Below are 11,691 nucleotides of genomic sequence, written 5' to 3'. Positions count from 1 at the left end.
GCGCTCCCACTTAATAGGCATGATGTAAGGGTATGTGATACACCTCCTGGGTGCGGGACATAACTACAACAGGGACTTTACCTAACAAATGCAAACATCATATCCAAATCACTTACACCATCACATTAATCTGAAATGAAAAAAATACAACTTCAGTGCACAAATCACACAGCTTTGCATACTTGTCTGGTGATCTCTTTCATGAAAAGTAGAAATGCTGTTTCAAAGAATACCCCCATTTCCACCAATAAAATGTGAGAAGATCAATTTGCCTCTTGGAAAGATTTATAATCACACCTCCAAAATAGAGGATGAGAAGGCCTGTACTCTCATCTGGGTTAAGATGACCATACAATTTATTAACCAACCAGGATACTTTTGAGAATGAAAGAGTGTTCTGTTAATTACTCAAGAATAAAAGGCATAAAATGAGACACATGGCCGCCCTCATGATAAGGCAGTTTGGGAACCTTGCTCTTGAAAGTCAAGAAGCTTGATTGGCACCAAGCACCCTGGGACCCACAGTTAGCACCATTTAGGAGGTAAACAGGATAGGGCTGGTCCTGATGTGGAGGTGCCGACTTCCGTGGGACATTTACCCAGACACAGGACACAACAGCTGAGGTGAAATTTCAATGGATATAAGCTAGAGTAGAGCTTCTCTCTCCCCAACAATTCCAGCTTCCAAAGATGTGGAGCTAGTAGAGCTGTCCGTTAGTCCACAGCCCTGTTTCTCCTGGCTGCTGCCTCTGCCTGCCCACATCACCAGCGTCCCTACTGCTGCTAGTCTTTGGGGGATTCTGGGCCAGGTACCGTTCCCACTCAACGTCAACCAATTTGTACAGCTCCATGGTGGTCTGGGCATCTTCCATAGAGGAAATCTGCTTTTCCCAACCTGGATATCCTGGCTCAGCACCTTCTTGGTGAGACTCTTCAGAGATATGGTGGCATTCTCTGAGCAGTCCGCCTTCTGGTTGAGAAGGGGGGTATGGGACGTGTGAGGGACTTGGGGTGAAAGTAATGAAGAGCTTTCAAGTCGTTGTGAATGGCATGCCCCACCACTGTCTTCCCTGTGAGTATCTTCAAGATCTGGCCTTGAGCAATCTTGAAGGGTGTGGCATTCACCACGTGTTGTTTCCAGATACCACTCCATCTAGTCCGGTAGTCCACAATGTGGCGGGGGGAAGGATGTACTCATCATAAAGTACATCTCCAGTGCAGCTGACAATGCTACATCAAGCTAAGGAACTAACGTGACCTTTGGGTCCTGTGCCCACCATCTCACAGTCAATTGCCACCATCTTTTTTGGCAACTTCTGGGATGTTCGATGTTCCAAAGCATTTATTCTCTGAATGAGCTTGAGTGGAGTTTTGTTGAGCATTTTTCTGAGGACGGTTCTTCTGAGAGGATTTCTTCTGAGGCCCCTTCTTCTAGGAGCTGGATGGGGGGCTCTTGATCTTTGGAAGGGCACTCTGGAACTCCCCCAGCAAGTCTATGTTAGCTACATCAGCTTTCTTTGAAGGGGCAGGGGTCAGCCAAGACACTGCAGCTTTTTTGTCCCAGGCTGTTCTGACCTACTACTGGAGGCAGCTGTCTTCTTCCTTTTGCGGAAGGTTGGAACCTTCCAAGTGCCATCCTCCCTAAGAGTTTCTCCTTTCTTTGGAGGTTCTGAGTGTCATTTAGGTGTTTTGCTAGGGGGCTGGTTGTTTTTATTCAGAAAGCCTCTCCATTCCAAGAGCTACAGCTTCTTGACAAAATTTCAGTGCTTGGCATTTCCTTCTAATGCCTTTTTGGGAGGAGGTTCCCCAAAGTCCAGATTGAGCAGTAAGGTAGAGATATGGACAGTGGGTGGTGGAAGAGCAGTTGAGAGAGTGACTTACAGATAAAAAGAGGATGGAGGACTCATTTTCTGCTGAATCCCATTGTCCAAGATGTGGAGGTCTGTAGTACACTGTCCTAAACTGGCCCCGCTAGGACTGGAAGCCTGCCATGAAGTATTTTATCTTGTCCAAAGAGGGGTCTGGCCTTTGCCCTCAGGTCCTTGCCCTTGGACTGTCCTGCCTGATAAGGATTTCTTCATTTGCTTAAGATCCTCAGACCAAACCAGAGAGCTTAACAGTGTGATTTAGGGGAGGGGCTTTGAGACACGTGGCATCAGCTCACCCTCTTGAGGAGCAGGAGTCTAAGTCTACCATGTGGGTGGTCAACCTATGAGGCTAAAGCTCCATTAAAGGAAAACGTAGACATCCAGGCAGGTGTGAACTTCCCTGGTTGGTGATACTTCACTCATGTTTCATACATTGCTGCCCGGAATCATTAGTGCTGCTCATCAGTCCACAGGGAGGGGAACACTGGAACCCTCCTGGACTCTGCCCCATGCTGAATCCCTAAGCTGAGTTATATCTGCATCCTTTCCCTGTAATAAACCATCCCTGTGAATCTAATGCCTTTGTTGAATTTTCTGGGTCCTGCTGGCAAATTATTGAGCTTGAGGCTATTCTTAGAGCCCCTCAAACTTGCACTTCTTCACGCGAAAATTATGCCTGCATTCTGTAAGCACAGCTGTGGAAGGAACAGAAGCATCTACTCCTTTTTCTTGCCTTTTGGAGAATCCCTAAGGGCTCTAGTCTTCCCTCAATCTTAGACGTTTGAGCTCCTTCGCTAGCTCACAGCGTTCTTGACGATCTTCTGGGACATGGCCAGTGTGCACATTCCCATGCTAGTTTTGTTACCAAAGAAGGTCCAGGGGCCTGTCATTGTCAGCCAATATGCAGAACCAGAGAAAGGTCCATCAAACTTTGTCAGAAGGCCAGGATTCTGAAGAACAGTGAGAATAGCCTCTCCAAGGCTATTCAGATCTTCCATTTCCAACATTTTATACGTTTAAGTTCAAAGTGAAGACCATGTTAACCCTTATCTTAAACAATAATCAGCAGAACCCATGACTCATAAACAATAAACATTCTAATTTAAAAGTTAATTTCCTAAATCAATCCACCTAAACTACATAAGATAGACATCTTTAGGATGGGAGCTAAATTTACAGAACAGTTAGAATGGGAAATAGGGGGTGAAGGTCAGGCAGGATCAAAACTGACCAGACCAGCTGCATCATGTCTGCCCTAGCCTGACAGACTCCATGTTATTTTCACTATATGTGCTTTCAGGTTGAGACTTGAGGACAAAACCTGGATGAGTCAAGCGTTCAGCTGGCCATGCCACTACTTAAAGATGTGGAAGACTAAAAATAGGCCACACATCCCCGTGTAGGAAAATGCAAAATAAATTATGGTACATAACATATAACACCAGGTGGGTGTTATACAGCTGTTAAAAATAAAAACCTCATGCACACAAAATAACAACCACAAAGACTGTAGCAACACATTAAAAATGTCCATGATAGGCTCGGCGCCTATAGCTCAACTGGCTAGGGCGCCAGCCACGTACACCTAGGGTGGCAGGTTCGAATCCCCAGCCCGGACCCGCCAAACAACAATGACGGCTGCAACCAAAAAATGGCCAGGCGTTGTGGCGGGCGCCTGTGGTCCCAGCTGCTTGGGAGGTGGAGGCAGGAGACTCGCTTGAGCCCAGGAGTTGGAGGTTGCTGTGAGCTGTGATGCCACGGCACTCTGCCCAGGGGGACAGCTTGAGGCTCTGTCTCAAAAAAATAAAAAAAATGTCCATGATATCGTTTAAAGCAAAACAAGCATAATCCAAACTTTCATCTGTGCTGACCCCAAGTACAAATGCATGTGCTGGTGAACAGGGATGGGAATGAAACACAGAAAAGCCTATGGACAATTTTTCTTTGTTTTATCCTTTGTTGTTGGTGAAGCAATTCATGTGTTATAGATTGAGAAAGGAGAGAGACAGGGAGTATATCCCACGCCTCTGTGACAAAGGCAAAAGGAAAATGTTATCAGTCCTTTCTGCGATGCTTTGTACAAGAGGGCCGCTGGGCTCTTTGCATGGGGGGGTGACAGGTCCACAGGATGCCATCTGGACCTGCATTTCCCAATAAGAAACATGGTCTACCTGATTTCAAGACAAGAAGGTTTTCGTTCTTGTTGTTTATTGATTTCTGACTTCTAGCTTCCAGAACGGTGAGACAATACACTTTTGTTGTTTTAAGCCACCTAGTTTATGGTGCTTTGTTACAGCAGCCACGGTGTTATGGACTGAACTGTGCCCCCTCGCCACCTGCAAATTCATATATAGAAGCCTTAACCCACAATACCTCAGAATGGGATTGTTTTCTGAGATAGGGCCTCTAAAAGAATAATTAAGTTAAAAATGAGGTCACTAGGATGGGCCATAGTCCAATCTGACCTATGTCCTCAAAAGAAAAGGAGATTAAGACACAGGAAGGGACCCCAGGAATGTTGTATGCATAGAGGAAAGGCTGTGTGAAGGCTGAGTGAGAAGATGGCTGTTTGCAAGCCAAGGAGAAAGGCCGCAGGAGAAACCAACCCTGTCAACAGCTTGTTCTCAGACTTCCAGCCTCCAGAAAGTATGATTTCGGTTTCAGTTGCCCCCGCCCATCCAAGTCTAATGTGTTTCCTTACGGCGGCCCTAGCAAACTAATACACCCAGGAAACAAATACAGGAAGAATCTTTTGTTACTAGTGACAGAAAACGTAATCTGATTTCCACAGAAAGGAAATGTACTGCAGAAAGGAAATTCATAGTGACTTGCTTTCCAACCTTAGTATTTTTATCTTAAAAATAAACTGTCTATCACTACCATAAATAGAAAACAGCAATCATATCCTGTAAACCTACAGGAGTCATTTTGACTTTTTGTGAGGCTTAATAAAACATCCACACAACTTCTCCAAGATGCACGTCTCAGTTCTGCATCCTGGGGTTGGTGCCAGAAAGGCTTTCCCTCGGTGATCACAAGGCGGTACAGCAGCTCCAAAGCTGCAATTCTTGATTTATAGTCAGAGGGAAGGAGAACACTCTTGCCCATCAGCCTGGTCCTGGGATTTGACCTGATTGGAACACCCGAGGGCACAGGACTATCTCTGGACCAATTGCTGTTGCCAGTGTGATCTACCAATGAGCTCGGTCACTTCTCTTTCCCTGGTATGAGGGGTTGTGAGGATGAGAAAGTGGAGGTTGCTTTCCTGAAATACTTTGGACTGGTACCTTTGGTGAACATCTTAAGGAAGGTTGAAGTACTGTTAAGAAGAAGGGTGAATAGACACGAGGTGGTCAAAAAATGCAACTTCTATTGCAACTGACCCAAATTTCATCCTCATAGTGATGCAAGGAAGCAGGAGCTATTACTGTCCCTGTGCTCTATGTGAGAAAGCTGAGCCTCTGGGAGAGGGAGTTGTCAGAACTGGCAAGTGGGAGAGTCTGGATGCAAACCTTAGTCTCTCAGTCTGTCCCTAAAGGCTGTCTCTTTCTCCCACATTCGTGTTCTTCCCCTCTAACTTGCAGGAGATATTCTTTGCCTGATGCCTGTCCTACTTGTTATCTACTTGAAATCGGTCATGGTGGGAGTATTTATAGCATGGAAATTGGCCACTGATATAAATCAGTGCTTTTCCTCCGGAAAGCTGGTGAGCCTTGATAAATACCTGCTATCGTTTTTCCTCCTACTGGCATCCACTGTTTGGAGCCTCCATCTCTGAGCTCACAAGTGGATCCCTAATGTTTTAATTTTGTCTGAAGAGATATAAGTGGAAAGTGATACAGAGAGGCTTATGCAAGGGTAAGAAAAGCCGGTGGCTGCAGCAGAGTAAGTGTGAAAATAGCAGCCTCTTCCTGTCAGCAAGAAAGAGCAACTTGGGCACCTCTCAGTAGCTGAGTCTTCTGGCAACTTGCATTCCTGGGCAGATACTCGCTGGGCAGGCACTGACATGGCTTGCCCCTCCTAGCTGAGCTGGGGCTGTCCTAGCCCACCCATCCCCTCCTTGGCAGATCACCCATTTACTGGGTTTCCCTGGGATTTCTCCATCAGCATCCTGCATTCATGAGACCAGGCGATCAGGCAGGATGGGTGGGGTGCTGAGCTGCATCCTAGATTTAGACAGCAGCTTAGGATCAAATCTATTCCTAGATACATATTCCAGGCTTAGGGTTCAATAATACTGTCCCACCATGATGGGAATGTTCTGTATTGACTTTGTCCACTTTTTTGGTAATCGATGCATATGGCCATAGAGCATTTGAAATGTGGCTAGTGAGACAGAGGAGCTGAATTTTTAATCTTATTTAAATGTACTGAATTTAAATAGCCACACGTAGATAGTGGCCACCGGATTGGATAGTGAAGGTCTAGAGAAATACTCCTTCATTTACATGTTCATTGTTCTACTGTTGAAAATAGAGAAACACTGGAAACAACATGGATATCTACCAGTAGAATGGACAGATTAAAGCTGATGCCCCAGCATGGCTGGGTAGCACTGCCATGGTACTAAGGGATATAGAGCACAAACTTGAGAGCAGTCCCCAGAAGTCTCACTTGCTTCTGGTGGGCCCACTGACAAGGACTTTAAACCCAAGAGACTCCTGTGCACACTGGCAGTGCCCTGTGCAGTGTTCTTTCTGGAGGTTCACTTCCCTGGCATTTCTTGGGCAAACCTTTTCAAAATCAGGTCCAGGTCCCTTGAGTCCCATTGTGTGACTTTTTACCTAAGCCCTTTCTCTATCAAACATCCTTCACCACTTTTATTCACTCCCCTAACCCATGTCCACTTCTCCTTTGATAGACCTTGATGGCCCATCCCCACCACAGTAGATTGGATCAATAATAAAAATAAAACTGGCATAGAAATAAACCAGTTACATTTCCTTATTAAAACTACTTGAATGCTTACATCCTGATCCCTGAGTCATTTTGTAAGCAACTGCCAAACTGTCTTCCAAGTGGCTGTGCGCATACCATTTTGCATTCCCATCAGCAATGAATGAGAGTTCTCATAGTTCCACATCCTCACCAGCATCTGTTGTCAGTGTCATGGATTGTGGGTATTCTAATATATGCGTAGTGGTATCTCACTGTGGCTTTAATTTCCAGTTACCTAATGACATGTTATATTAAGCTTCTTTTTATATGCTTCTTTGCCATCTGTATATCTTTTTTTCATGAAGGGTCTGCTCAGGTCTTTTGCCCATTTTTAAATTGGGTTGCATTTGTCTTTTTGTTATTGAGTTTTAAGAGTTATTTGTGAATTTAGGGTACAAGTCCTTTATCTGATATGTGTTTTACAAATATTTTCTCTCAGTCTGTGGCTTGTGTTTTCATTTCCTTAACTTTAAGTTATTTTGAAAACTCAGAGTAAAGATGGTTGGGGTAAATCAGGGTGAGGGGAGGAAAAACCGGTGGCTGGGGGAATAGTCCAGAGTGGGGTGGACTGGCTAAGGAAATTGGCTTCCCAGCATGCCTCGCCTCACCCACATGAGGAAATACTGGGGCTTCTTTCCAGTTTCCAAAAGTCTCTTGGGTCTTTAGGGGTGAAAACTCTGCTATAGGGCCAGCTAACATAATTTGTAGAGCCTAATGCAAACTGGAAATATGGGCCTCTTGTTCAAAAGACAGGGAAAAAAGTATGTTTAAACACTAAAATATAAAGCTTTCTCCACAGTCTTTCTACCCCGTCTTGTCATAGTGTTTTTGAAAATTTTTACATTTTCAAAGTTTTATTTATTTTATTTAGAGACAGAATATTACTGTTGTCCAAGCTAGACTGTAATGGTGTCATCATAGCTCACAGCAACCTCAAACTTCTGGGCTCAAGTGATCCTCTTGCCTTAGCCTCCCAAGTACCTGGGACTACAGATGCACACTACCATGCCTGGCTAATTTTTCTTTCTTTTTTTTTTTTTTGTGGAGATGGAGTCTTGCTATACTGCTCAAACTGATTTCAACTTCTGGTCTCAAGCAATCTTTCCTCCTTGGCCTCCCAAAATGCTAGAATTATAGGTATGAGATGCTATGTCTACTCTACATGTGTTTTCACTTACTACTTAATAATCATTCTAGGGAAAGAAAATTCAGAAATTAAATTATTAGCTTAGGCTGAATGTAGTGGTTCACACCTGTAATCCTAGCACTTTGGGAAGCTGAGACAAGTGGATTCCCTGAGTTCAGGAGTTTGAGATGAGCCTGAGCAAGAGCAAAACCTTGTCTTTACTAAAAATAGAGAAAACAAGCATTGTGTGGGTGCCTGTAGTCCCAGCTGATTCTGAGGTTAGAGAATCACTTGAGCCCAAGAGTTTGAGGTTGCTGTGAACTATGATGCCACAGCACTCTACCCAGGGCAGCAGAGTAAGAGTCTGTTTCAAAAAGCAAAAATTATTAGCATGAATTTACCATTCATCTTTATATTGTGCAATGCCAGGTTTTATCTGTTTTTGTTTTGTTTTTTGTTTTTGAGACAGTGTCTTGCTCTGTCACCTGGACATCATCATAGTTCACTGCAACCTCAAACTCCTGGGCTCAAATGATCCCCCTGCCTCAGCCTCCCAATTAGCTAGGACTACAGGTACCTGCCACAACACCTGGCTAATTTTTTCTATTTTGAAGAAAGACAGGATCTTGGGGTCTGGCTCTTGCTCAGGCTGGTATTGAACTCCTGAGCTCAAGGGATCCTTCCACGTCAGCCTCCCAGAGTACAATGCCAGTTTTAAATACCAATACAAAAGCATTTAACTTGTATGAGGGATCACCATAATGACACAATTCATATTTTGTAGCTCATATGTGTATGTGTATTTCCTTATTACCACAACAGTGGGAATACTGCATTAAAATAACTCAACTGTTTTCATTTAACTTCCTGAGTGTTAACATTCTGCTAACACTCTCTACCTTTGGTGTACTGATAAACAAGGAAGAACTGACAGGAAAAAGAACTCTGACCTATCTTACACTTTCCCTCCATGTCAGCATTGCCAGCATAAGTGGTTGGGTCATACAGGTGAGGAACACATTAAGAAAGGCCAGACAAGGCTTCTTTGGTTGTTCATGTTTCTTAGGTTCAAATGGAAAATGTGGCTTCTCAGGGATGTCAGTCCCCCTGCTTCTCTTGTTCCAGCTTTGAACCTCACCAAACTCTCATGTATGAAAAGGTCCATGGGGCACCAGGAATGTTATATGGAAATGGGGCAGCAAGCAACAGCAACACACCACGCCCATCACTGCTCTCGCCTCATTATCCCATCATAGCTCTTAGAAAACACGAGTTCAAAGATAAAATTATGAAGAATTTCAAGAAGGCAATAGGAGAGCCTTAAAACAGCTATGTGACTCTTCTGAACACACAACTGCTAACACATAAGCTTGCCCTGCTCTGCTAGTGCTGCTGGGAGTGGCCAGATGAAGGAACACTGTGGGGGAAGAGACAGGGCTTGGGAGGGAGGAGACAAGGCAGAGGTGACAGGGGGGTATGGTTGAGGCAATCATTCTGATGATCAGCACAGTGAACACTTAGAAAAAACCCATATCCCTGGGAACAGGAGCCTGGGCTGTTCCCCATAGGCCCATGCAAGAGAAATAAAAAAATGTGGTTTTAAATATCCACTGGGGATTCAACGCAAAGATCAGCCACCATTAGCAATGATTTCATATTTCTGTGAGCTGTAGGCCAGAAAACATCATGCTGAAAGATTAAAAGGATGACAACACTAAGTACTGGTGAAAATATGGGGAACACAGAAGTGCATGCTGCTGATGGGAGTGTAAGTTGCCTCATTCACTCACAGAGCAATTGGCAATCTTTAGTGAACCAAGGATGCTCAGACCTCACATCCCAGAAATTGTGTTTCTAGACATATTCCAGAGAAAACGTCTTGTGTGGAGGACTAGCAGCAAGGTTGGAAGATGAAAGGTTGGAAGATCCTGGGTGGGGATTCTGGAGGATAAAGATCTGAATGGTAATGCTTGCTAATCTTGCTGCCGGTCCTCTGGCAAATGCGGTTGCTTACTGAAGCACTGTAATAGCAAACAATTGGAAATTATATAAATGACCCTATTTTCTTTTCTTTTTCTTTCATTCTTTTTTTTTTTTGAGACAGAGTCTCACTATGTCACCCTCAGTAGAGTGCCATGGCATCACAGCTCACAAACTGAAAACTCTGGGGCATAAGCGATTCTCTTGCCCCAGCCTCCCAAGTAGCTGGGACTACAGGCGCCCGCCACAACACCTGGCTATTTTTAGTTGCAGTTATCATTATTGTTTAGCTGGCCCATGCCAGGTTCAAACTCTCTAGCCTCTGTGTACGTTGCTGGTGCCGTAACCACTGTGCTAGGGTGCCAAGCCCCTATTTTCTTTTCTTTTTTTTTTTTTTTAAAGAGTCTCACTATGTCACCCTTGGTAGATTGCCATGGTGTCACAGCTCACAGCAACCTTAAACTCTTGGGCTTAAGCGATTCTCTTACCTCAGCCTCCCAAGTAGTTGGGACTACAGGTGCCCACCACAACGCCCTGCTGTTTGTTGTTGTTGTATTTGTCATTGTTGTTTAGGAGGCCCAGGCTGGGGTTGAACCTACCAGTCCCAGTGTATGTGGTGGGCACCCTAATCACTGAGATTTGGGCACCAAGCCAAATGACCCTATTTTCAAAAATAAAATAGATATATTAAAACAAAGGGCTCCTATAAGGCAGCTAAAATTAATGTCAATAAAGAATAAATCTCAAAAGCATAATATTGAGGAGAAAAGCAATTTGAAGACTGTGCACAGTGTGAAAATGCACAAGTGAAAACACAAAGACCAATGCTGTCCATTGTTTGTAGATACCTGCCCAGGCAGAAAAGTGTAGAAGCATGAATGGGAAGGATACAGCCACCTTCAGGGAGAGAAAAGCGAGATCCAGGAAGGATGCAAAGAGGATTTCTGAAGATAAAATCAGAAACATGTGAAGCAAAGATGTTACCATACATTAATTCTGGGTAGAGGGTACATATGGGTATTTATTTTATTCCCTAGAGTATGTGCAAACAACTCCACAACTTTATTTGTTCATTTATTTATTTATAGAGACAAGGTCCAACTCATTTATTTATTTATTTTTATTCATTTATTTATAGAGACAAGGTCTCACTCTGTCACCCAGGCTGGAGTGCAGAGGCAAGATCATAACTCACTGTGGTCTCAAACTTCTGGACCTCAGCCTCTATGTAGCTGGGACCAGAGGCATGCACGACTATGCCTGACTAATTCTTTAATATTTTGCAGAGGCAGGGTCTCACTATATTGCTCAGGATGGTCTCAAACTCCTAGCCTCAAGGATTAACTTCCTCCTCAGTCTCCCAAAGTGCTGGGATTACAGGCCACAATTTTTTTTTTTTTTTGAGACAGTGTCACTTTGTCGCCCTTGGTGGAGTGCCGTAGCGTCATAGCTCACAGCAAACTTACTCTTGGGCTCAAGCCATTCTCTAGCCTCTGCCTCCCAAGTAGCTGGAACTACAGGCGCCCGCCACAACGCCCGACTATTTTTAGAGACGAGGTCTCTCTCTGGCTCAGGCTGGTCTGGAATTTGTGAGCTCAGGCAATCCACCCACCTCGGCTTCCCAAGTGCTGGGATTATAGATGTGAGCCACCGTGCCCAGCCAGGGACACAATTTTTTTTTTCTCTTTTTGTTTTCTAAAGCTACTCCTCCCATCTGCACCTTTTAAAGAGAGGAACACGTAAGCCTGCAGCGGGTGGGGATGCAGGGACAAAATTGCA

General features: G+C 44.4%; 1 pseudogene; it reads right to left on the bottom strand.

Annotated features, from left to right (window-relative positions):
• Positions 1-698: 698 nt before the first annotated feature.
• Positions 699-2,875, bottom strand: LOC100944766 (annotated as a pseudogene).
• Positions 2,876-11,691: the final 8,816 nt, after the last annotated feature.

Source organism: Otolemur garnettii, unplaced genomic scaffold (assembly GCF_000181295.1).
Source record: "Otolemur garnettii isolate 467f Iridium unplaced genomic scaffold, OtoGar3 scaffold00142, whole genome shotgun sequence".
NCBI lineage: Eukaryota > Metazoa > Chordata > Mammalia > Primates > Galagidae > Otolemur > Otolemur garnettii.
The sequence above is the reverse complement of the archived record's forward strand: the minus strand, read 5'-3'. Positions and strand labels throughout refer to the sequence as shown.